Source organism: Astatotilapia calliptera, chromosome 8 (genome assembly GCF_900246225.1).
Source record: "Astatotilapia calliptera chromosome 8, fAstCal1.2, whole genome shotgun sequence".
NCBI lineage: Eukaryota > Metazoa > Chordata > Actinopteri > Cichliformes > Cichlidae > Astatotilapia > Astatotilapia calliptera.
The window spans coordinates 18,793,065-18,817,454 of record NC_039309.1 but is presented as its reverse complement, the minus strand read 5'-3'; the positions used below and the strand labels follow the sequence as shown (position 1 = coordinate 18,817,454).

The 24,390-nt window shown below is 38.8% G+C and overlaps 2 protein-coding genes and 1 long non-coding RNA gene across 14 annotated transcripts in view; 2 read left to right on the top strand and 1 right to left on the bottom strand.

Moving 5' to 3' along the window:
* The window catches only part of cacna1g (calcium channel, voltage-dependent, T type, alpha 1G subunit), a 335,496-nt gene that overhangs the window by 27,317 nt on the left and 283,789 nt on the right, over nucleotides 1-24,390 (top strand). The window lies entirely within an intron of this gene.
* The window catches only part of LOC113027637 (uncharacterized), an 81,873-nt gene that overhangs the window by 25,529 nt on the left and 31,954 nt on the right, over nucleotides 1-24,390 (top strand). The gene's annotated exons all lie outside the window — the stretch shown is intronic.
* LOC113027640 (uncharacterized) lies at nucleotides 19,926-21,976 on the bottom strand. The gene is made up of 3 exons (XR_003273108.1): nucleotides 21,657-21,976; nucleotides 21,479-21,571; nucleotides 19,926-20,685 (listed from the first exon to the last, which is right to left on the bottom strand). It is a non-coding gene; the product is annotated as an uncharacterized LOC113027640 (long non-coding RNA).

Below are 24,390 nucleotides of genomic sequence, written 5' to 3'. Positions count from 1 at the left end.
AGAAGTGCTGGAAGGTGAATCAGAATTTTACGTTTAGCGTTAGTCTTTGAAGCAGAATAACCTTTCAGTGTTCGTGATTTGTTCTTTTTTAACCATGGGACTGGACTGCTAGCATGGGATGACAAACTATTAGACAGCATGCTTAAAATCTGCTGATTTTATGACTTTGGGTGGCTCACAGAGATTCTCAGTGAGTCTGAATGTTTACATTGTAAAGTTAATTTGGTTTATTACCATGAGCCTTCACAGTTTCTTTGCACTTTAGGCTAATTTTGAAAATGTTGACACACCAAACTAAATTGGTATCAGTGATAAAACACTGACAACGGTTAAACAGTTTAGGAATTGTACCAATAATAGAAGAAAGAAAACCTAATAACAACAGTAACGGTAAAAAAAATCTCACAACAGAGGCAAGACCTGACATTTCATATATTGGGGTGCCATAGAAATTGCTGCATTGCTTTATTCTTAGTAGCTAATCTGTGTTGGTCAGATAATTGATACATCCTTAGTCCGTTAATGGACTGTTTCTGTGGATTGTCCAAAAGTACGGTGGCTCTGAGAGGACAAAAACACTGCGAGTTAAGACAACACCAGAAAATTGAAAAAAGCTACTTTTTAAAATTTGACTTTTGCATTTGACTTTTCAGTTCAAATGCACAAAGGTGGTCATACAAACGTGTGGTCAGACTTTACTCTGTGCTGATTGCAGCCACCCCTTATCAAATGCCTCATTGTGAAGAAAAGAATACCTAACATCACACTCTTGACCGCCAACAGTTCACCTCTATAGAGATGACTATAGAGTTGGCTTACTTGGTTCTAACTCCACGACACTGGATTTTTCTTTTGAGTTCATCACTTGACGCAATCAGGTTTGCACTAAAGCTTTAACACGATCTACTTCACATGTTCAGTAGTACTCCCTTCTATCTCTGAGGAGACTTTGATGTGTAATGTTGGCACATGTTTTCCTTTATCCTTTAAGCTTTGCTGCTCTTACACAGAGGAACTCTAATGCTAGCGCATACATTTCATAACACTTCTATGCTGACGACAAGATCCTCATACATGCTGATCAGCCACAACCAAGGGCGTAGATTTGGCATGGACAGAAGGGACATGTCCCCACCAATATCCAGCGATTATTGAATTTATCCCCACCAATAATTTGATCTCTTCGAGTAAAGAAATCAAACCCGATAGAAAGAAAAAAAAAAGATCTGTCAGCGTCTCATTCACCCAGCGGTGCAGAAAGAGCTAAATTACGTTCTCTACTGAGTCCGATGTAGAGTCCTACCTCATGTGACAAATATGGCCAATGTGATTGGCTGTGCCTTTCAGGGAGCTCTGTTTAGTTTTAGCAGCGGCAAACCTGCGCTGCGAGGAGGAGAGGAGTATGGCAGCAAAAAGGAAGAACCTGGATATGAGAAAGTATTTTTCAAAGAAACCTGTAAGTCACTTAAAGTTAAGTTCACTCATAAGATGTGTCATAATAACGTTACAGGCCATGCTAGGCTTTGGCCCACATCAGTCTAAAAGTGTATGTAACCATTAATAACGTGATTTGGAAACTAACTGCACATCAGGCAGCACTATTAGTTATCTCAATCTCAGAGTAGCATTTCTAATTTTGATCGAAACTGTCAGAGAAAACGGCAGCCTCGAGCAAGCCAGGATATTAGTTTACAGAGGCTGTACCATGTCCACCAGGAGAGACTGGACAGTATAGATGTAAAACAAATATGCCAGCAGTTTATCTCAGTTAACGAGAGGAGAAAGCATGTGTTTGGCTCCTTCACATAGTGGACATTGAGTTGTTGTGTCCATGTCTGTTGCTGTAACAGTAGTTCATGTTTAGAATAAAAAATCCCAGCTCACTGATTTGATAGTGTGCCTAAAATGTTGCATAATTTTGCTGAGAGATCTGTTACTTTGTGGTAATCTTAGATGAGTAGTTTTATTAACAAAAACCACCAGATCATTCAGTTTTCCCTTAGTGCTAATGTATAAGACGTGTTGGTGTACTATAACTGAAGTAATGATGTTAAATCCTTAAAGTCATATTCTTTTATTGTCATGACTGTATTTGAAGCTATTTTTATTTTTGTATGATACCTGATTTGTATGGAATATGGCTGAAGTAAACTAAAGTCTAAAATACTTTAGTCATTTGCTTAATAGTAATTTAACATTATATAATTCACATATAAAACTATGAATTGTAATTTTAAATGGTTTAAAAGCATGTAGAATAGCATATGTAGGCAAGTATATTTCTCCTTTTATCAAGAAACAAAAATAAAAAGGAAAAAAAAAAAAGAAACAGGGCAGGGTTTGGTGGTTGAATCATCCATCCCCACCAATGCCAAAACCAAATCTACGCCCTTGGCCACAACAATAAAACCTTGGGTAACAGAAGCAAATAACAACAATCACCTCGCTACAATGCAGTATTCTCTTCAGAACCTGAGGATGCATCTGCACGTAACTTTGATGGCATACTCTTTGCCTAAAAGAGGCTTCTTACCAAGAACACTGCAACAGACCAGATTCATAGAGGCTCAATCCTGCAACCCCACAGGACCGAAAATGATCCATTAAAAACTGATCCCAGGCACCTCAGGAAACCCCATGAGTCCTTAATGGGTCAGGTCTATTTTGCCATCTCTTGTAGGCCATGAAAGACCTTTTATCTGCATCCACATGAGAAGCAATTCACTTGTCGTGCATCATGTTGAAGCTGATGGTTGATCCCTAGTATAAGCCTTCAAAGCGCAGGCTGCCCAGGTAACCCTCAAATGTTTTTACTACCCTGCAGTCCCATTGGTAGTTGCTTCAATCACTTGCTTTGAAGTTAAGAATAATTTTTCTTGGAACCAGCCCACTTTACATTGCCAGCATTTCTTTGCCTGTGGTGGTTTAGTGGCTTTGTATGGTCTCTGGTGACCGCATTTCTGGGAATCACTTCCTGTGTGGATACAGCTTCAGTCTGACCCGCTCTTCAACTACATTATTACATTTTCTAAAGATTAAAAACACACTGTGAATATCTCACAAACATTTTCTCTTTACATTGAGCAGTAAAGCTGCACACAGTGTTCAGTATATTGACAGACTCATGTTTTATTGGTTCTGTCACATTTCAACTTTGTTTCAGACTCGACGCCCCTTTGGCCTTTTTCATCTTTTTGCTGACATGCCATAATTTCTCTCCTCCTTTCAATTATCAATCAATCTATTAATTCCCCAAATTTGAGGCACTTTTATTTTGCTCTTTTCCCCTCCATGCTTTCCTTTTGCAATAGATTTTGTTTTCCGACCTTATGGTATGATACCTTCCCTCCTTAGCCAGGGTTGCTATGGTGATGGAAGACTTTATATATATATGTACATACTGGGAGTTCTTCCAGTGTGTTTTTTTTCCTCCTTCCTCAGCATTCTTTTGTAGGTTTTCCTATGCAGAGGATGCAGCCATTGTTTTGGCTTTGAGAGCTGAGGTGTTTAGTTGTGTGTTTATTAGCCGCCTCATTCTCTGAATGCGCTGGAGGGTGGATTGGTTGTGTATTGAGCGGAGAGGTATCTTTTATTTTCCTTTGTCTTAAACAATTCAATCAACTCCTTACTTTCCCTTTCTTCCTATTTTCTGTGCACCACTATTGCCCCTCTGTTTTAGCTTCTTCCTGTCCCTCTCTTGTGCTTCCTACCCTTCTATACGCTTCAAGTCTTCTCATCAGTCTGCCCACCTAACACCAGATTTCTCTCATTGAGATGATCTGCATGGGTGTCCATGTGTGTGTGAAATTCGCAGAAGTGCACGCACAGTGGTCTAGCACTCCCGTATTTGTCAGGGTTTTGTGGGCGCAGCATGCAGCCACATGGGGAGGCAGGAAGGAGCTAAGACGAGCAGCAAGGGGAAAAGGGAAAACACAGTTTAAGGCTGTGGAAAGTGTTCAGGATGAGACAGAAACCCTGTCTGGGGAAAAATGTGGGAAACACGATTTGGCCAAGAGAAGCTGAAATGAACTAAAGTGATCTGAGTCATGAGAGATAAGATTAGGAAACTTAGTTGTTCCCTTTGGGGAGATATGGTTGCCACCAGCAGCACAATTAATTTTAAAAACAAGGCAATGACAGAACGATATAATCTCAGCTCCAGATGCAGTGGATAGAGAAAGAAATGAAATGTAAACAGTCTGCTAGACTGTAATAAAATATTAAAAATGGGTTTGGGATCATTTATATGTATGCGTTGATTTTAAAGTTGATTTTAAATAAAAGTTGATATGAGACTTATGGGCCATTCATGCAGTTGATTGGTGGCATATTAATGACTTAGAATGCTTATTGAAACATCCATATAGGACACAGAGAAAGAAAAGCAGTTTCTCCTTTCTAATCCGTAAAGCGTAGGTTTTGTTGACTGGCAAATGTTATTATTAGCTATAGCAAATGTGCTAATTAATTCAGAACTTGGCTGCATATAATGTCTCTGAGTGACTTGTTATTTTGTTCCTAGCTGACTGGTTTTAAAAGAAGAAAAGATTCTTAAATAATGCTCTTACAGGCAGCAGAAAACCGCATCACCACTGAAAGCTACTTGAGGAACACGGCAAAGGGTTCAATCTGTTGACCCATATTTAGAACTCACTCTATTACAGTCCACCACAGGATAAGCTAGAAAAGCCAAACCACTAGCAACCACTGGTCATTGGGGCAACATGTGGATTGTCCTACCAGTTGAAAGTGGACCTTGAAGGTTTCTGGCTGTGAAATTGATTGCTGCCTACTGACAGTTTAGTTACCCCAGGAAGTCACTGGTTGCTACATAAAAGTGGCTGGCTAGAGGTTGTTAGCAGTCACTAGTGTGAAACTGGTCACAAGGAGATTTACAGTGTTGCACCGAAAGCTTCCTCGTCATTGCTTTGGTCACCAGCACCTTGCCGAGGTTGTGAGTAATTTGAGTGAATTCTCTCCAAACACTCACCGGCTCAAAAATAAAAGTTGTTCCTTTTGAAATATGTTGATTTTGGATGTTTTCTTTAACACCATTTTCACTAATGACAGCTAGCAGCCTCCAGTCGGTCAGTGAATACACATTTTTTCCTCGGTGACTGTAGGTTCGTGAGTTGTTTGGTACTGGGCCGTGAGAGTTGAGGTTCAGGGTTTTTATTGGTTTTTAAAGTTATTTATTTATTTATTTTTTATCGTTTTTAACGTTAACTCAATTTCCCTGGGTCTTTTCCCATGTGTTATTAATAGATCTTCTTTTTTTGGTACTGGTTTTATTTTGTTGTATTTATCCGTGACACCTTAAAGGCCAGTCTGTGAAAATATTGTCAGACTTAAACCAGTCCGTGGTGTAAAAAAGGTTGGGGGCCGCTGGTCTAAAACACTGAAAACCAAAAGTATTGTTCTCCTAAAAGCTAGCTTGTCCTAACAGTGGACTTTCATACAAAAATGAACATTAGAATAAAATAGCAGTAACCTATAGCAACAGATCCCAAGTGTGAATTACATAGATGTTTTGGATTGTCCCATACTTTTAAATTCTAGCAGAATTACTTATATGCTAGCTAGGCAGTGATTGCAATAACTGGTAAACAAAAATGACTGATTATATAGGAGAATTTTAGCACACAGCAGAATGCATGTAAAATCTTCAGTGGTACAAATTGTGATAAGCTAGAAAACGGAGCTAGCAAAAGTGATTCAAAATGAAGAGCAAGAACAAAAGATGAGCCTCCAACTAATGTGTTATAATCAATAATTGCAATAATTCCTCTAACAACCCTGCTGCTTCCTAATGCATTCGATGCACTACCATTGAATGAGTTGTTAACTGGTACTGATCCTGTTAGTAGGTGTTGGAGGCCACTTAATGGTCATATATGTAGTCTAATAACAATTGTCATTCATTGGGCTGGTAACCTTTAAAGTAGGTGTTCAGTCAATAAAAAATAAAGACACAATGCCACTGGTAACTGAAAAACAATTGCTTTTTGACACTTAATTGACTTATTAACAGAATCTTGCAGCGTTTACGTTGGTCTGTGCACATCTGACATGTTTTTGTTTCCCGTATACGTTTCTCTGCTCACAATATATTTATCTCTGCTGATGCTCTGCTGTGCAGACAACTGAAGAACATGAAAAGCCCTGCAGACGAACGCATACATGCACCGACACCCGCACGTGTATACACGCACACATATATACACATGCAGGAGTCAGCTAGCATTCACGATGCTTCCGATCAAAGCCGTCTGTTCATCTGCTCTTATACACGTGCAAGCAAAAGCTGAAGAATAAGGGGGTGAGATTATGGCAGGTACAGGGCACGCACATCCTTCCACGCCTTCAGGTGATGCTAATTGGTTTGCATGCACGTGTGTGTGTTACATGCGATTGTGTGTACGTGGGTATTTGTGTCCTGCAGGAGCCCATTCAGCAACACCAAAGGCCTTTAACCCCCACAGAGGCCTGTGTCAGCAACATCACTGTCAATGAGGTTCAGGAATATTAGAGCACATGCGTGGGGGGATGCTATGTGCGTGTGTGTGTGTGTGTGTGTGTGTGTGTGTTATAGAGTGGTTGCACAAGATTCATGAAATATATATTGTTGTCATGTAAACTCAAGAATGATTGAATACATGTTTGATAGGATGTCTTTATGTGTGTGTGTTTGGGACTGGACTAACTTTTGTAGGCATGTGTGTCAAAGAATTTCCTTATTTTCCTGTATTAGTGATTATGCTTATTATTCGCTCTGCTTACTTCCACTTCCCACAGGCACATACACACACATTCATACAAAGACACACATAAAACGCCGCAGCAGCAGCAGACGTAGCAGCATCTGTTTTGGCATAAATTATGGTTCATGAGAGACAGACAAAACGAAGGTAGAGATGGATGGGAAGAGCTTTGTGTTAAATGAACGGGAGGATTTGTGTTAAATGCATGGCTACACAGTGATTTTAACAAATTAGTCTTTGAGGGGAACGCAGCCTGACTGCTGCTGTTTCTGAAGTGTGGTTTACAAAAGCCAACGATTAGCAACAGGCCAGCTCCGATGCATTTTTGGACGATGAAGTAAGACGTGAGGGGCAGAAGCTGTGAATTTATATACGTGTGTTTAGGCTGTCAAAAATTTTCCATGGTATGCTATAATTATTATATAAGAACAGACCTTGCAACTTATCTCCTTTGGTTAGAGGGTTGGTTCAGCTACATTACAAAGAGCACAAATTTTACTGCTCAGTGGTATCCTAGCATTAGAAATAGTTTGGCTTTAATTTACCAAGGTTTTGAAATAACCGTCTTAAAGTTTGCAATAGAAGTGAATGAAATTTAATTTGGTGTGACTGTTACTTTTGTAGAAAGTAGCTGCAGTACATTATTACCGGGAAACTATTTGCAGACTGGGAACATGAGCTCATTACTTTTTGTGTAGAAACCAAAATGTGTCCATAACTTTTCGCCATGCTTTTTGAATCTCAGACATCCTTATAGCACTACTGCCTAATTAGCCATTTCCACTGTCGCCATCTTTATTTTTTTGGAGCCACAAGTTACCATGTTTGGGCATGAGAGTAACATGTTCGAGTTATCTGCTCAAGGTGGAACACGCTAACTAGCTATGTAATGCTAGTTCAGTATTGTGCCCAGGAATACTTTGGCATGCAGACTGGAGCAGCCAGGCATCAAACCATCAACCCTCCAATTAGTAGATGACCAGTGCTAACTCCTGACACACTATTGCTATCTTTATTTTATATATTTATTCATATAATCAGAATACAACCAATAGGAATTTTTGAAGAAGAGTTGCACCCATCAACACAGGCTCATTCATACTGATTGGAACGAGCTGGCAACCTGTCCTTGTTTATAAATTAGATGGTGGTTATGCAGTCAGTCTGAGTCGTTTGGAGACAGGTTGCTTACCACCAGGTAACCTGTGCAATCGCTTTGTGATCATAAGTGGTCACCAGGAGGTTACAGTGTTGCACACTCAAGTTCTGGGCAATCACCTAGTTTTCACTACTACTTGCAGTTGGTCTTTGACAGGAAAAAAAATCACTTGTGCCATGACTGATCTTTCCTGGTCACACAGAGGTTGCTGTCCTATTTTTACTCCAGTGTGACTGAGCCATTAACAAGAAACAGCAATAAATCACTAACACGTGGATACTAATTTTGGCTAGTTTAAAAAAGGCTTCAGACAATTTATACCTACTGTAAAACTTTACTAAACAGGAACAACTGAATGATGAACAAGAAATGACACACCTATTTCACCTCAGGTAGAAATGTGCTGCTTATGTTACATCGGTATAAAGGTATAAAAGAGATATGATTGAATCCCTGACAGGGTCTTGTACATAAAACTGCACTAGAGATGTTTTTTTTGTTAAACATGACCAAAAATGACATGAATCCAAGAGGTACTCCTGCTCAACGGAGGCATTGTGTCATCTAAGAACTCTGGAGTATCTATACTGTGTGTATGTGGATATGTGGGATTCCCTGTATGTAACTTACTGCCACTGAAAATCCGACACAGTCGGGTTAATATGGATTACTTCCTCATTCAGTTATTTTGCCAGTGAAGTCTGCGTTGTCTTGTTTTTATACCGTTCTATTGTTGTCTTGCGAAATGACAGCGTTTTGTCTGTGAGGCTGGGTTTGCCTTGCTAAGTATACCTGGGGGAACTCTGCATTGTGTAGCCTCGCTTTATCATCGCTGACACGCTACTATATGTGTTTAGGGCAAGAGAACGAGAGAGAGAGAGTACACCCCTAGCAGACGGCCTGAGTCGACCCCTTACAGACTCTCTTGGCTCGGCGTTCAATGCTGCTGCCCAGACACAATCATCCATCACACTTACTTACACGCAAACACACACTCACACATGGATATATACTATGCACATGCACCAGTGGAGGGGAACGTATATCATATACAGTGAGGTCTGTAATGATGATACACTCACAGAGGCTTAAGATGTACATAGAAGTACATAAACAAGTAGCATTATTTGTTTTTGCAGACAGGCTATTCAGCTTTCTTACGTGAGCGCTAACAGTCTGATGGGCACTTTGCAGTGTGAATATTTTATGTTGCAACTTTTTGCAACTTCACCATTTGTAGCAGCACTAGTGCTATCAGTGCAAATTACATAAAGGAGTTTTAATTTTAACATTTCTATCGTAGGTCACGAAGTTCCGGTCTTAGAGGCGTGTTTTTTCCAGGAGCAGTGCTAGATATCTGACTTACACTGTCCCTAAAATGCTTCATTTATTCAAGCATATCCTTGAATAATATAAATTAATATTTATCTGAGAATTATAAATAACTGACTGTTAGCTCCTGTTAACTCTTGTTAGGCTGAATAAAATTTGAATATTGTATTCAGTTAATTATTGCAGGCTATTAGCTTGCCTGAGGTCCGACAAGAAGGCAGCTCGTTTAGACAGACAGAGGAAGACTCCATCATGCACACTCTGAACCAACATTTTTGTAATCAGCAACTTGCTTAAGCGTGAATGGGGTATTAATATGGAACGTAGCAACTATTTTTTGGGCATATTTTCACTGGGTAATGTTATCTAACCCTTTTGCAATCATCTGTCTAATATTGTGCATGCAAACACATGAGGTATAAGAAAACATGAGGCCATCGATCATCAGACCAGACCACCTTCCATTGCTACATGGTCCACTTCTGATGCTCACACATCCACAGGGTGGATACTTTGACTTGTCTTATGAAACCTTTTCATCATCACCATCATTAAAGGTATTCATATAGTTTGGGATCAGACTCTATGGGTCATGACCCTTGAGCTTTTTTTGAGTTTGCTGATTGTACCTAAAAGCCACCAAAAATGTTTGCCCTCACTTCATCAATCCATTTCTCATTATAAGCTAAGAGTTATGATCCTGTTGTTAGCAGACTTTCTGTTTGTATACTTATTTCCTAAATACACCACTGATGGACCCTATGCTATTAAAAAAAAGATGGATCAGATTTCTTAACTTTAGCTTTTAGGAGTTTTAATGCTGGTTGTTGAAAAGTTAAGCTGTTTACTCTTTTGGAAATCTAACGAAGTACAATGACTTGTATATCTATTTTTTTTAATATCCAGTAATAGTAGAATCATTCATTTGTGTGGAGAATATCAGGAAACAGTGTAAATGGCAATTGTAATGCACCATAGAGCATACTAATATACTGCAGTCCTAACCACAAAAAATTTGTGTAATCTTTTTATCGGCACACATTAATGAGAAAAAAGCATTTGCTGCCCATGTATGAAAAACTTTAACCAGGGAATGTTACGCTTCCTTTGCTTCTAAAGCTAACTGTATTGAAATTGAAGTCCCAGCTTAATCACTCAGAGTTCATTTTAAATGTGTATTGTTGAATACTGGCCTAATGTTTGATTGTTGTCTTCCACGCTGCAACAAATTCACTCATCAACCATTTGTTGCAAATCACTTTTGTGTAGGTTTACAATGAGACTCCTGAGTGGATGAGTCCCACTCTGCCAGAAACAATAAAAACTCTACTGGACTTTATAGACTGAAAATATAATGAATTTATACTCCTTAAAGGGCATAAAGGAAAGCTGTAACTAGTAATTTACTATCTCTATGAGATAGTTCTTTACATATTACATGTATCATTACTATTATTATATATGCATATATGTGTGTATTATATATACATGTATTAATATTATATGTAAGAAGTTCATCACATATATAGGAAAGCATGCCCAGTGTTTCAGCTGCACAGAAAAATGCAATGCAAGAGTATTTCCTTTTGTCGGAATGATATAAAGACTAGGCTAATGCTAGGCTAATGCTAGCTACTGTGCTAACATGCTAAAGTAAGACTAATTTTAACATTCTGCTATAACATTTCTCTCTCGCAGACACACCCTACCAACAAACTGAACAACAATCAAGCAAGAATCAGAGACACGGTGCTTAGCACCGAGCAAAAATGGTAGGAGTAAAGGCAACCAGTGAAAATAGAAAAAGCCTGAAGGATTCTGCCTCATGTAGCCTGACCCTATACTAATAACAATGTGTGAGCCTCAGAACTGGAAGGTCAGGTTGACGTCTCACCACATTAGGTAGCTAATTTGGAAGTGGCTAAGGGTACTCTAATGACTGACTTTCTAAGTTATCGCAGTGGCTGAGTGAGCAGGCAGTGACACATAGCCTCATTGCTAACAACTAATAAGATATGGTCTTTAGCATATAATGAATATAATATATAATGAAAGCAAAGCTGAGCCACCTCCTGTGATGTGACTTCGCTATAGTACTATAGTGAGACCTGTACAGGATGTACCCAGCCTTAGAAGACTAGATGAATGGATACATGGATGGAGATTGGATCACAAGTTTATTAAATTTTTGAGGAGACCGTGTTGTGGAAGAATAAGGTTTTTGCATGCATACAGGTGTATGACAAAAAATATGGAAACAGAAGTACTGAAGTTTGGTTAAAAACATTAGGCTAAATGGGCGAAGAAAGCTTTAAATGTGGTGAGATAGAGATATTTGCTGCTGGTAGCTCACCACTGCTCTGTGTAAAATAATAAAAGCCGATTCATGTCTGCATTCCTTAGCTGGTTGTAAAACCTGCTTGCTGTCTTTAAATGAGGGCTCTGGCAGTCTCCTACCCTAAATAGGCCTCTTCTCCTTTATATTCTTTCTCTTCTTTTTTTATATTCCCCCTCATCTTCACTTAGGGCCACTTCTCAGACACACGCACACACACGCACACACACACACACACACACACACACACACACACACACACACACACACACACACACACACACACACGCAATGTGATCAAATCGTATCCTGATATCAGGAAATACTTCTGAGCCCTCTGATTGACGCAGACATTTCGAGTCGATCCGATACCCTGTTGTGATATCTCGAAGTCCAAAATAAGAGACATTGAGTGGTTTCTGGCTCCAGCACAAGAATAACAAGTCATTTTGGTGTTTCCTTGGCTAGAGGGCAGAGCAAAGCAGAAGGGATCTAATCAGCCTCATTTCAACTTCATTCATGGCCTGGACTGAATCGTTTTACATTCCTCGCCTCTCCACTAGCATGAGACTACCGTTGGGATGTTGGCTGCAGTTTCATAATCTGATAGGAGCAGCCATTAAAGCTACATCCCTGCCCAGGATTATGATTCGCTGAGGCTGGAAGTCGATAACTTTTATAGGTTTTCTGCAGGTTGTTGCATAACACGGTTTTATACTGTATTAACATCCATTAGACATGTGCTTATATTTGTGAACACACAAAGTTTCTATGGTGACTGTGTGTCGTACGTCTGTAGACCAGAGAACTTGGCATACAGCAGGAATCTATAATACCATGGCGCAATAAACAACATTAGGCATTTATGCAGGTTAGGTGTTGCTAAATCATCTTGGCATGACTTGGCATGGGAATGTAACATGCTGATTATGTTAAACTCATTATTAGCATGTTAATTTTAGCAAAAAACAAAAAGTACAGCTAAAGCTGCAATTGCAAAACTAATGCTATTAGTTTTGCAATTGCATGAGTTTCTGTCCTGACGTTGCTGTATTGACCATTTAATACACTGGGTACTTGTTGAGACATTACATTCCGAAACCTTCCTGTGGGAGTGATCAGGAGTTGTGAAAAATTGTATTGCAAAGCAACCAGGTTCTGTTGGACTAAAACAGACTGACTGATTGAGCAACTATGTTGCCACCCCTTTAGCAACAAGGCTGCATTGATAAAGTCTCAGGAAATATACTGTCCTGTTATGCAAATGCAAATTACAGTTATATCCTGATGAATAGTCAGCACTAGAACAGATTTTTACACCTCTGTTGGACACACATACACAAAAAGTTACTCTTTGCATATCTTTGTTGAATTAAGATAACACAAAGATTCAAAAACACGTATCAATCAAAAAGCACGTCTAGCACAAGGCATTATGTAGATATCTTACCAATTGGTAGCACTTGATCAATACTGGATTTTACTGGCTTTTTGAACGGCCTAAGAAATTCTGGTCCTTGTTCTGCACCATAGCATTAGTTAGTGTTGTGAGGCGATCTAATTCTACTCTATCTGCAGGTTATGGTTAGCACTGGGGTCTGTCAAACTACGACATTCGTACAGCTGAGTTATTTTGATGGAACATCTACTTGGCTGGCAAACAAGTCGGTCAGGAAAGTGAGGGGATTTTTTCCCTGTATCAGTTGCAGGAGGTGTTGTTCTCTCAGAAGGATAAAAAAAAGATCACAATATAATTTATACCTTAACTATCAAATATGCCTGGAGTAAACTCTGAGTGTGGAAAACACTGTATGGATAGTTATTCAGAAAACCTTTCAAAAAAGGACAGCGTCGTTCGATACTATTGGTCAACAAATTTACCTATCAAGCTAGAAAAATGAAGTTTAAGACGTCTTTGCTGTGTTTCTTCATCCATCCATAATTTTAGAAGATGAACAATATCTTTAAAATCGTAAATGTGCATGGATTTCTTAGTTAAAGCCTTTTATAGAAAGTAATCCATTCCCAGTGTGAACTTGAACTTCATTATCGAGTGCATGTGGTGTGATATTGAGAGCTGAGGTTTGTAGAGTCTTGGCTGTTGTTGCATCCTGTGCCTGGATACATTTCCTGGTTGACTGGTGGGGGTGGCTGTACTTTGTCTGAGGGCAGCTCTGCATCAGATCACACTGCTTTTATAACAAAAGTAAAGCACTGTCTACTCTGTATGTGTGTATCCAGTGTATGTATGCTTAGTTTTGGTCAACTACTTGGTTTGGGTTAGAAAAATGTGGTTCGGGTTAAAATACTGCACTCCTGGTGATCAGACAACAGTCTTGAAAAAACCAAACCAAACATATGTGGTTCTGGCAGAAGACATATTCCCACTTGTAATACATTAGTTTCAAAGTCAAGCCGAGTGGCACAACAAAACGGAAAATGTGTGTCCACGTAGCCGAACAAATAGATCACATTTCGTCACTATTTCACAAATTGCCAGGAGACCACACTGAATGCATTCATCCTGCCCTCCCTCCAACTCTTCCACGGTTTACTCTTTCATCTCACTTTCTACATTTCCCCCCGGCCATGCTGGATCCTCTTTTTTTTCATTCAGTGCTCCTTCCTTCCCCTTATCCACCCTTTCTTTCCCTTTCTTGCTGTGCTTCACTAGCTGTGCGGGAATTTCTCCTAATTTCCAGTCCACTAATCAACTCCCACCTGAATCAGTCGCTTCTATTTCTCTTTAATCTCTCACCTTCCATCTCTTCCTCTTCCTCCTTTTTCTATAGTGTCAAATCTATTTGATGTGCTTCATTTCCTAACTTTTACACAGCTCCGCAGCCCATCTCACCTCGCCTGTTTTTTTTCCCTCTCCCTTCCCCTCCCGGTCCACCTCCTGTATCCGCTCTGCTGTCATCTCTCTCATTTTCTCTCATTATGTCAGTGTTATCTGGCCATTTGTTCCCTCCCAGAACTCCCACTCTGTCCCCATCCTATTCCTTCCCATCTTCTCTCTTCTCCGTGCCTGTGTCTTTTAATGGGAACTGGTGGGAGGCTGCGGTGGTCCATCTTGAGTTATAGTTTGTTTTGATGTGCTTATATAGATAGAGATAGAGGCTGAAGGACTGGGGCACTGGGAGAAGAGAGGGCAGGGGGAGGAGAGGAGGGTGAAACAGCACAGAAGACACTACAGACAGACATAAAGAACAGAAAGACATAAACGTGTCTGTGGGGAGAAACACAAGAGAATGACAAAAAGAAGATGAAGTGGAGAGGAAGTGGCATATGAACGATAGCTCACTTTGTACCTTGTGGACCACAGGTCCATCTCCAAACATACATGTATGGACAAAGAAGTGGGAGGCAGTGCCCTGTGTCAGGAGGTTGTGGAAAACCCCCAGAAAGGTCCCCGTGTGTGGCGTGAGAACCATGTTAAAGCTACAGATGGCAGCCTGCAAAGATTATTCAAAAGAGGCAAAAAAGCAGATGACAGAACATTGTTCCAAAGCTTTAATGGGAACATCCACATCCGTGTCTTCAGTTTTTGCTTTTCTTGCTGTTGATTCATTCGCAGTGCATTCTGATTCAGAGATCAAAAGAAGAATTGATCTAAAAGCATCAGACTTTTAGCTTTTCATCACAGATTGCTGAGAGATCAAGGCCAACCGACTAGCACTCAAAACAAATGATTAAATAACTTCTTAACCCCTTACCCCACTCTCTTATGGCTTCACCAATAAGCAGACACAGAGCAATGTTAACATTTATTTGTGGTTTGAATATGCGTGCAGCTGATGAATGTGTTCATTCTTCTTTTAGCTCCAATTCGTTCTCCACCAAATCGTGAGCTGAATCCTTGCTGCTGCGTCATAGAAACATCACAGAAACTCTTTTGTTTCTTTGTTAACATGAGAATATTACTTAACGCAGCTTTTGTGTTAAGATGCAACAGCACTGTAAGAAAGGTCACCCATCTCTTTTTAAAAGTTGGGGTGTTGTGCTCTCAGCGTACACTCTGACACGTGCACTGTTCAAACAACTTGTTTTATTTAACCCAAAAAAGTTACAAAATATTCAAAGTATAAAAACCACAGAGCACTGGAAACAGAGAAGCTAACCTTGGGCAGTTTTAGTTTTGTATTTTCCATATATTAATTTTGTTTTCTTTGATCTTTTTAAACTGACTTGAAGAAGTTTGTAGCACAGTAAAAATGACAGATGTTTACTTTGGTTTCACCAACATTATGTAGGAGCAGATCATGAATAACAGCTACTGATTTGTAAATAACTGGACATGAATAACTTGAGCAGTTTATAACTAGGCAGCTCATTCTCTTTCCCTCGATACTTCCTTTAAATATAAAACGCATTTTGGGGTAAATCTGAAACAGACAGCCATGAAGTGTAAAAGTGAGGTCAGAGGTCAAATGTGACACATTTTGATGCAAATGTGCACCAACTAAAATTGATACAGAGAAAGCCTTTCCCCTTCATGGTGTTTATTTAGATGGTTTAGGCCTATGTATTAGACTGGCTGCACCCTCAGCCTCCTCTTTTGCTTAACCAGGGAGGAGTGGAGCAGCAGACAGACAACTCAGTCAACTCAAGACAGGGAAAAATGCACCTTTAAAACAATCTGAATCACATGATTCAACCGTTATTTGGATTACAATGTAAAAATAAAAGAAAAAGGGCTGAAACAAATGAACCAAATTAAACAAATCACACTGTGTGATTTCTGTGACAGTGATCAAAATTAATTGTGGCCATGATATGAGAGAGTATGACACTGTAGGTTTGCATACGTCTGCTTCATGTCTCGTGTCTTCGTACTTCCTTTGCATGTTAGACTGAAAAATTTGAATTCGCGTGGCTCGTGACAAGTGGACCTTTAAACAGTCCTATCCCTCTTACCTAGGAAGAGAGTTTGAGTCTCCTTCAAAATAAAAGGCATCCAAATATACATTGTTTGATGTGCCGTGTGACGGTCTGATCTTTATCCATTCTTGAGGACACTAGAATGCTTCACTTAATTTATTCTCATCTTTAGCCGATCAATCAGCATTTGTGTCAGTAACAGCTTATTATTGACTATGTTAGGATCACGTTGGATAATTAATACAAGTGTTGATGTTTTTCCACAAGCATCAAAATTTTGGCACCAAACCTTTGGAACTGTTACCAGAGAGCGGTTAGTCTGCCAAGAACAAAAATCTGGCTTTACTTTCTGCATTTTGTAATTTCCAGTTGTTCCACTTAAAACAATATGGTTTGAACTCTGTCCTTTTAGCTTTTTGAAGCCGTAAAAATCCTTTCCAGCAATGTTCTTTCTCTATTAATTAACTCAGTATGTTTTTCCTACGAACCTCTCAGAAGCTCCTCATTACTTCGGCTCTCGCAGATCCGTAGTGTAATTTACAATATGGTGACTAAAATGAATGAGTTTTGCTTGAGCGGGACATCATATACTTTCCATTTCTGCCTCTTTTTCCTTATATTACTCTTTTTATTCCCCCTCCTTTAAAAAAAAAGAAAAGGAAAGTGCAGCACTCCCGCTCTGCTTGGCTTTGTGCTGGTTTCTGATTTCTCTCTACCACCGTCTATCCCCGTCTCCGCTGCAACTTCTTCTTACATTTTCATAGCCCATATTGCAGCGATTTTCGCCATGTCTCATGATCAAAGGGGAAGCACTAAGTTCAGTCACAGTCTCGTCCCTAAGAGGGTCAATTGAATCGTAGCCACTTTCTCTTTCATCTTCTGGTCCTCCCACCTCCTTCCCATTCTGGCCTGGCTATTTGGCTCGGTTTTTCTACTATATTTGCAGTTCTGCCCCCCGTCCACATCTCAGGATTTTCTCCCCTCATCTTTTTCTCCCGCTTTGCCTCCATTTGCCGATTCTGTGTTCTGGCAGTCAGCTGAGTAAACAGGGGTACTTAATCAAGATATTTTACGTCACAGAGCCGTCCCACAACCTCCATCATCTGCCTCTGAGGTCACGGGTCATTATTTCTGGTTTCCCCCCGGAGATCTCTGAGAAGAGACCAGCGAAGCTGTGGCCGGGCGGGAACAGCTCCCGCCCACGCAGACAGCCAAAGTTTTTAAATAAAGTTTCTGCACCGAGGTGCCAGAGCGCTCCCCGGGTTCTGCTTCAGCACATCAAATGGCACGACACGAGTTGAAGCTGAAGCCGGATGAATATTAAAAGGAAGGCCGCAGGAGCTGTGACAGCGCTTTGCTCCCGACACAGAAATCTGTGATCTGATATGACTCGATGTATGAAAGGTGAACGCCTTCTTTGATCATTCCTGTCAGGCAACAGGGAGACACAGGACAGCTCGATTCATAACCTGGGAGGCTCTGCATATAGAAAAGACATATTTTCATACAGCAAAAGTGGCAGCTTCCTGTCTTTGACCAAGATTGTAAAGCAGTAATTGGCTCATCTGTTCTTCAGTGTCATAATGCTTAAAAAGAAAAGGAGGAAAAGTGTCTGCACTTATCTCCTCTTTATTTCTTTATGTTGTGCTGATGTAACTGCATAAAAGTTTGTCACTGCTATTAGCGAGCATAGACTGTATGTAATACATTGGCTTAGCCACTCTGATGTCACCCATGTTGTTTTATGAAACCAGACGAGCAAGGTGTTGATCTAACTGAGAAACAAAGGACACTGCACACTCTTATGGTAGCAGCTCTTCAGTCACGAGTTAATCAATACATTAACCCTTCATTATCCTGTTTTATGAAAAACTGACATCATGCCTTATTAACTGCGACTTGAAACTAGCAAAGTAGATCATTAACATATCAGTAAAGTGTTTATTGATATTGTAAATCAAGTGAGTATTTGGGTCTTTTTCCCATACACTTCTAGATAACACTTTATAATACAGCCTATAAATAAATAACTAAATATATATGTATTTATATGAAATCCCTATGTAATTATATTTACCAACAAATAATCAGAGGTAAGTTCACTAGAATAAGGAGGGTAAGAGGAAACAAGGAAATAATTATAATGAACATTTAAGTACTTTGTAAGTCATTTTAACTTCTGTGTCAAGTAATTTAAACCAGTAATTTTAAATATTGGAAAACTTAATGAAGTTTGCAGGAATGAAGAAATAATTTAATTGTAAGTAATTTTAAGTAAAGTTGGTTTGTAATTTTGCTGATAAACAAACAGCATTTTCTCATTTTACATTGTAAGTACACTGTACTTCTTGCAGGCCGTACTGTGGAGTGGCTTCACCTTGCCTAACTAGTATTTTTACTTTCTTGTACACTCCTTTTGAAAGCTATGTCTGAACAGTTATTATGAAGGAAAAAACAATAAGTTAGACTTGGCTCCATCATTATGAGGTTACATAAGCCTTCAAATTTTTATGGGATTTATTTTGTCTCATTAGTTGGTAGAGAACAGTCCTTATCACCCTTACATTGGTAAAATAAAAGCACAGTTCATTAATAGAACACCCACCATACATACAAACATAATGGGTATTAAGTAGCACATGTAAAAAGGCAAGACCACTCCTTAAAATGCCCACACCCCAAATTACCATGAAATTGCACACTTGTTTAAATTTCCTAGTTTAATTATTTCTTTGTTTCCTGTAAAAACCTGACTTGTGAACCTCTTCCTAGTGTCCCTGCCTTTATATATTTGTAGGAAAATATAATTACATCGTAAATTCAAGTATAATACACTAAACTTCCTGTTAGTTGCAGGGGAATTAATTCCTTAGTTTTGGGCCATATTATAAAGTGTTACCGATTTCGGTACACCAAACCTTATTTTTGCTACCAGAGGATTTGTTCCCTGCTGGAATTGAGAAAGAAACCAGTGTAAGGCCCTTTCTAGACCTTTCAGATTTGTTCTGTATATAATATGTTTTAAAAAAAAATTCACGTTAGGTGGTTAATAGCCTTCTGGGAGAAGATACCATTAAGGACGCTGTCTATTGTCTGTGGAAACATTTAGATGTTTTGTTATAAATTTAGAGTTTAAATTATTTAAACCGCCTGGGTCATAGGCGTCCATTCTGTTGCTGTGGCCTTGTCGCAGTGCCATCTCTTGCCCGCTGCTACTCATATTTCTTGGAAACTCAATTTAAGGTTTTCAGTAACCGCCTGTGGTCAAGAATCTACAACATCATAAATTTAATAAATTGAGTCTTAGCCACTTGCTCACATCAAAGGAAATTCTTAATGCGATGTGAAAGCAACTCTGTCTCATAATGATTCTTTAGTGAAACTAATTTAAAAAAAATAAAAAAAAAATTGTTTTCAAAGTTTTTACTTTTGCAGCTATTTTGTGAATAAACATACATTTCACATGGTCAAATTAACCTTAACAAAATCAAAGTGCTCACAAAAAAGTGCCTTACATTTGAAATGAATATCAAATCTGAAAAGCACACACCTTTGTATTACTAGGCAAGACTGAAAACAAACTGGAATTTGTAAAATCCAATTTCACGTAAGAATCATTGTATATATATTTATAGTGACACTTGCAGGTAGGTTTTCAGCAAATTCACAATGATAACCTACTAAACATTGCAATTCAAGTTACAACCATTAAACTTTTTTTGAGCTAAATTCCCACAGTCCTTTTATCCATCTATAGTAGTATAGATTAAAGGTTACATCACTCACAACAGAACAGCAGACAAAAATAGACAACTTCTATTTTTCAAAAAAAAAGGGAAAAAAAAGGTCACAGTTTGAACAAAAGAGATAAAAAGGCCAAAATCAAATTTTGTGCTGGGGTCTTGTTTGCCTAAGCAAACATCTTCAATTTCATTTGTTGCATTTGTACTGAGCCTTTGTCCATCCAGATTCATTAAAATCTTCTGACAAAACTCGAAAGTGTACTTGAGGTCATTTGGATAGCTCAGATCAAGTGCATAAATCAGTCCAAAGAGAACGATGAATGCCATGATGACACTACCGAGGTTGTTCATAACTGTAGTACCTTCAATGACAACTGCAACATCCTCTGGCTCCTGAACGCCTTCTCTTCTGATGGTGTAAATACCCATGACAGTTGCTGCAGTGGATCTCAACCATTCATCCTCAGTGGAGGTCTGAAAAACAGGATGTTTCAGGTTTAAGGGCTCTGTCACTTGGAAGGGGAAATATTATGCAAAACTCAGCTTTGTATCCTTTTGTGCTGAAACATGGGTCTCTACTGCCTCTATAAACACTCCAAACATGAATAAAACCCGTCAATCTGTTTCCTATCAATATTTTGGGTTTAGGTATTATGTACCTCCCTTTGGGAGGGGCTTGAAATAGAGGAGCAGCTCCTCAAGTGTCTATAGGTGTAGGTGTGTGTGTGTGTGTGGGCTGGGTCACTTTCCCTTATTTCATGACAATTGGGGACCTTTTGAAACAGCTTGTTTTAGGCACATTATTCCGGAAACCAGAAGATCGCTGTAACGCCAGTGACACTAGTCAGTGTCTCGATGCAGTCTGCTGGGTTCCTTATATAGAAGACTTTTTACTAATTGACATAATTAACTGAACTTCATTGGAGTGTTTACTTTCTGAAGTGCCTTGAGATGACTGTTGTTGTGATATACCGCTATATAAATAAACTGAATTTAAACACTGACAGAAAGTGGATGAATGTTTTCTTCACATTTACCATGTTTATAGAGGCAGTTGATACTTTCATGGCAGCCCCAAAAAAATGAACAATTGAATTTTTACTGAATCTGTCCCCTTAAAAGGTGCTCTCCAGTACAAGTTTCAACAATGACTATTAAGAATAATACATATTTCACAATTATATTGTCTTATTTGAATATATGAGCATTTTGTGTGCGATGAACCTAACTCAAATTGAAGCTAGAAAATAAAGTGTGATAAGCGTACCAGATACTCCTTGAACAGTAGGTCTGGATCTTCATTAAAGTAGATCACCAGGCTTTTAAGAGTATGCTCCCTCTTTATGTCGATGTCATCACACTAATGCAAGGGTGGAAAAAAAAAAGGTGAAAAAAATGTAATTGATTGATTGCATTTAATTGATGGGTTTATCATTAGTACTGACCAAACTACTGATTGCCATGATATCCTTGATCTTTTGGCCCTTTGCTCCCCTCAAAAATTTGCATCAGCTTGTCTGTTAAATTGTCCAGCTGAGCCAAGAACTTCGCCTGCAGGGGTTTTGTAGTGATCTGCAGGAACTCTGCATTCACCTGGAAATAAAACATACATAAATATAGTAAACTAGAAGTTTAAATACAGACTGCTGAATCAACACACTGAAAGTTGCTAAACATTTGAACCATCAGTGAAGTTTGTCAAGACCTAAACTGTTTGTAGCTGAGTTTAGGAATATATCGCCACCTGTTGCTTTGGCATGTTCCTAGCAGCATTTTCCTTCATTTTTGCGTTTACCTGTGGACGGGATTATTTTTTAAAACGATAACGGAAAATCTCCGTTTTCAAAAATACCTGTGTAAGTGTGGACGTAGCCGAAATCTTTTATAATAATAAATAGGTTTGAACGTCACAGGAGTGCGCATTGTGCTGCCTGCAGTTACTCTTCCGGCCACATGGTTCGCTTTTGGTAGCACCCTCAGTAAACTATGTAGTGCTTTTAAAGACACCTCAAAATGATACTTTCTACTAGAAAATGGCATTATATAATAATAAACACAGAATACCACATTATTAGATTATAAAAAAGAAAACAGTAAGAAAGAAGTTAGCTATAGGACATCATCTTTCATTGAGCACAATGGCTGGCTAGCTGCTAATAAGCTAGCACACGCTCCGAGTACTTAAAAGTTGGCAGCTACACAATTTCTCCTCTAAAACAAGGCACTTTTGAAAAGACCTGGCTATATTGTCAAAAAAAATAGTATTCAAGCAGAGAAGAGAATGGTAGCACCACCAAAAGTTCAAAAAACAACTGTTACAAGCTTCTATGATAAATAGCATTGCCATAGATTTAGCTGATAAAGAAATACACAATTGGATATATGAAAAAATAATATGTTACCTTACCTGAAGGTGTAGTTTTATCCAAAAAGTACAGAGAGGCCAAGAGCAGCTGCATTCATTTAGGTGATCCTGAAAGAGCGCAAATTTTTCAAAGAAGGCGGACCGTTGTGTAACTCAATAACTTTGTGTTCTTGTAACAAAGACTGCTTTGAGAGAAAATAATTTAGGTTCACCACACGAATAATAATTGCAGTAACGCTGGAGTGCTACATTTGCGTTGAGTGAGATTAAAAAAAATGTTTAAGCTTAAAGCGGGGCTTGAATTTATTTCTTTGAGTTTACAAATACTTAAGTGCAAAAATGTACTCCTCCTACCCCCAGTGCCCCAACAAACTCATTCATTTTGTGTTCAGAATCAGCCTCTGCTGGTTTAGAATAATTTTAGGTTTATACAAAGAAAATCAAATTAATTTGGTAGTTTTTAATTACATTTATGAACAACTAACAAAATTTGTATGTGTTCTTTGAAAGAAGGACCTGAATCTGTTTTTTGAGTGTACTGTTTATTTCTTCCTAATCACTACAACCTCTAAAACTTTAGCCCTTCAGTCACACGCCACGCTGTCCAGGCTCAAGAAGATTCATAACAGCCCAGATAACATATACGCACACTCACATACATGTTTGGCATGTCTTAGCCTCTTGCCCACCTGCTATCTCAGCAGGGTATGTGTGTCTGTGTGTGTGCGATAAGTGAAGGAGAGTAGAAGTTCAACTCTAATCAGCAGCCGTCCTCCACTAATGGCTCTCTTCGCCGTCCACTCTGCACAGCGCCACATCTCCACAACAAACACGCACCCTCTTCACAAACACCACACTGTAAAAAAAAATTTGTTATATGAAAGTATTTTACTGTGTATTTTACAGTTTTGTATTGTTCTTCTAGAATATCATTAAATTCACATAATTAGACTGTGATTTCACATTTCAAATGTAAAATAACGTAAAACCACTGTAAATGTAATAAAACATAATTTTCTTGTTTTTTTAAATGTATTTGTCTGTACATGTGCATATGTAGATTGTTAAAATACATTCACAAATGTATCATAATTTCACAAGTATTTGTACGTTATTTGAAAGATTGAACTGTTAAATTCAAATGTAATGCTATGGAAAAATATATAAAATGATTCTTATAAACTTTACATCAAATAACGTTGTTTGGGGCGATCGTGGCTCAAGAGTTGGCAGTTCACCTTGTAATCAGAAGGTTGCCGGTTCGAGCCCTGGCTTGGACAGTCTCGGTCGTTGTGTCCTTGGGCAAGACACTTCACCTACCACCTACTGGTGATGGCCAGAGGGGCCGATGGTGCGATATGGCAGCCTCGCCTCTTTCAGTCAGTCCCAGGGCAGCTCTGGCTACGACTCTAGCTGCCTTCACCAGTGTGTGAATGAATAGTGGAATTGTAAAGCGCTTTGAGGGTCTCGAAAAGTGCTATATGAATGCAATCCATTATTATTTAAACCAACTGTTAACTGTATATTTCTGTACATTTAAGTATTATTATTCATATTGCCGCATTCATTGACCTTGTTTATAGGTAATTTCATTGTTTAATCACGTTAAAATGTTCCTAATTTAATGTTTAAAAGCACTTGAAAAAGGCAAAATCCCATGTAAAATTAGGGCAACAAACTGTATTGTCATTACTGAACATAACCGTATTTTTATGAGAAAGTTATTTTCTGTTATTTTCTGGTATTATTTTGGCGCCCCAGCTGCTGGAATATTACTGTTTTTTTAGGATTTTTTTTTTTACAGTGCAGACAGG